The following is a 3,450-nucleotide window of genomic DNA, read 5'->3' as shown; positions in this document are numbered from 1 at the left end:
GTCAGGAGGGACCAGTCACTCGAAAAGGATATCATGTTTGGTAAGGTGGACAGTCAGAGAAAAAGAGGAAGACTCCCAGTGAGATGGATTTGCAAAGTGGCAGCATCAATGGGCTCAAGCATGGCAACAGCAGTGAGGTTGGCCCAGGATCAGGCAGTGTTTCGTTCTGTTGTGCATAAGGTCACTATGAGTCAGTACCAACTCGATGGCACCTAACAACAACAACATGAGGTGGTTGTAGAAGGAATGTGACAGATTTTCTGGCCCTAGATGGAGTTATTGGTCTCAGTGTTATCTATATTCAGGGTAATTAATCAAGAAGTAGTCTGTGGGGGCCCTTGAAGGAGCTGGTTTCAATGTCTGTTAGGACCACAGCAAAGCTGGGGATAGGGTGACTGGTTAAATGCTGGTCTAGTGGCTCTGCAGGTTTTGTAGGTCTGGAGTCGAGCCCACCTGAATCCAGGCACCAAAGTGTCACAACAAAGTGGTGCAACTATCCCATACCTCACGCTGGTGTGGCTTTGAACTCCCAGAGCAGGGTCTGCACTGGAGGTGAATGAGGGTGGGAGCTGGCCACACTTCTAGTCACCAAGGGAGTGTGGGGCAAAAGAAGAAAGTGGTCCTTTTCTGTTGCCTGCATGAATCTGCTCTTCCAGGCCTCCCTCTGCTGCCAAAGCTGCTCACAAGTTGGTTGAGCCATGTTTGGCCAGCCATTCACTAGTCAGACTTCTCTTGAATTGCTTGGCCTCAAGTCAATTCCAACTCATGATAAGTTCATGAGTTACAGAGTAGAACTGCTCCTTAGGGGTTTCTTGGCTGTAATTTATCTTACAGAAGCAGATTGCTAGGTCTTTCTTACAAGGCGCTGCTGTGTGGATTGAATAACCAACCTTTAGCTTTGCTGTTGTTAAGTGCCTTCAAGTTGGTTCCGACTCATAGCAACCCTGTATAAGGTTTCAGAGGAGCTTGAACTACCGACCCGGTGGTTCAAACTGACCTTACAGTCTAGCACATTAACCCACAGCACCACACCAGGACTCCTTAGTTGTTGTTAAGTGCTGTTGAGTTGATTCTGACCCATAGCACTTAGCAACACTTAACCTGGCACAGGGATTTTAAAGAGCAGCTGGTGAGCTTGAACCACTGACCTTGCAATTCAAACGACTTTGCAGTCTGACGCATTAGCCAACAGACCCACACCTTAGTTATTGTTGTTGTTGACAGGTGCCATCAAGTTGGTAGTGACTCATAGTGACCCTATGCACAACAGAACAAAACACTGCCCGATCCTGGGCCAACCTCACAATTGTGGCCAAGCTTGAGCCCATTGATTCTGTCATTTTGCCAATCCATCTCGCTGGGGGTCTTCCTCTTTTTTTCTGACCCTCCACCTTACCAAACATGATATCCTTCTCCAGCAACTGGTCCCTTCTGACAATATGTCTGAAGTATGAGAGACGAAGTTTGGCCTTCCTGGTCTCCAAGGAGCACTCTGGCTGCACTTCTTCCAACACAGATCTGTATGTTCTCTTGGCAGCCCATGGTACAACAATATTCTCCTCCAATACCATAAATCAAATGCATCAATTCTTCTATGGTCTTCTTTATTCACTGTCCAGCTTTCACATGCATATGAGTTTATTGAAAATACCATAACTTGGGTCAGGCACACCTTAGTTCTCAAGCTGACATCTTTGTTCTTCAACAATTTAAAAATGTCTTGTACAGCAGATTTGCCTAATGCAATACGTCATTTGATTTCTTGACTGCTGCTTCCATGAGTGTTGATAGTTGATCCAAGAAGAATGAAGTCCTTGACAACTTCAATCTTTTCTCCATTGATAAGAATGTTGTTTATTGGTCCAGTGGTGAGGATTTTTGTTTTCTTTACATTGAGATGCAGTCCATACCAAAGGTATGGTCTTTGATCCTCATCAGAAAGCAATGGTTATTTGTAGCTGTTTCTCCTCGTTTTGAATTGTGCCCCATCAGCAAATAAAGGCCCCTAAAGTTTTACTCGTGGTGTGGCACTGTAGGATTAGTACTGGATTGCTAACCACAAGTTTGATAGTTCAAAGTGACCAGCCACTCCTTGGGAACCTTATATAAGTTCGCTGAGTCAGAACTGACTCCACAGCACTTAACAACAAGAACAACAACAAAGCTTTACTCCATTCGCATCAACATGGTCAGCTCTACCTTGAGGAGTCAGCCCTTTCCCAGTGGTATTTTGAGTGCCTTCCGACCTTTGGGGCTCATCTTCTTCAACTATATCTGACAATATTCTGGTGCTATCTGACAGTGTTCAACTACTATTTATAAGGTTTTTAGGAAGTAAACAATTATAAGGAGTTCACTTCTCCTACTTCCTAGTCTGTCTTAGTCTGGAAGCTCAGCTGTGCCCACCATGGATGTACCCTGCTGGTACTGAAAATACTGCTGGTATAGCTTCCAGCATCATAGCAACATGCAAGCCACCACAGTAGACAAACTGGCAGAGTAGTGGTGGAGCCAAGCAACAAATAGGTATATATTGAAGTATGCACAGCTAAAATAGTCAACCATTTGAGATCAAAAGGGCAGCATTTACCTACAGACAAAATTCAGAAGTATGGGGAAGAAGAATGGAAATAAGAAACATAGAGGAGTGAAGTAAGTGATATTACATTGAGTAAAAAGCAATCATTGAGATGAAACATAGTGTACGGTTTGTTGAATGATCTGCTCTGTAAACCTTCACTTAATTCACAATTTTTTGTTTTTTAAAGAGTCCTTTGGTAAGGGAGAATAGAGGTATAAATACATCAAAACCATCAAAATGTCAGTAATTGTTAAAAACCCTAAAGTGGTGTTCTTTTAATGAAAAAGTTTGAAAATTCCCAAAAGTTTTTCTTTTTAAAATTAAAGAACAATATCGTAAGGTCAAGGAAAAGACCATCATCTCCTACACAGACGAATTGGCTTTTACCGTTCAGAATGTTGTTGTTTCTCCAACCACACCGGACCTGAGGCTGTCAAGGGTTGCTGTTGTTAAATGCTTTCGAGTCCACTCCGACTGAGTGACCCTCTGCTGGTGGGTTTGAACTGCAGACCGTAAGGTTTGCAGTCCAGTGCTGATCCTACAGTGGCATACCAGGCATATAGATGTCTGAAATTAATGAAATTTGGTGTAGAGCTCAAATCTTCTGGGGGTTTAAATTTACAGTCACTTCATCTGCTCTTTAGCTCTCGCCCTCCAGCTGAGACTCCCTCCTAGATTCTCAGCACTAATTCAAGATGGTGGGTCAAGACAAGGAAGCAGGTCAGTTCTTTTTCCCTAGTTTGCGCACGCACTGGGCCGCGCAGGCGCAGTTCTTCTTCCCTGACCGACCTTGGAGATCGCGCCTGCGCAGTAAGTTGCAGTTGGCGCCGCCGGCTATATTTTGGGCTGGCTGCAGTCTCGGAATAAGG

The sequence above is a fragment of the Chrysochloris asiatica genome, unplaced genomic scaffold, assembly GCF_000296735.1.
Source record: "Chrysochloris asiatica unplaced genomic scaffold, ChrAsi1.0 scaffold00113, whole genome shotgun sequence".
NCBI lineage: Eukaryota > Metazoa > Chordata > Mammalia > Afrosoricida > Chrysochloridae > Chrysochloris > Chrysochloris asiatica.
Note: the sequence above shows the minus strand (reverse complement) of the source record.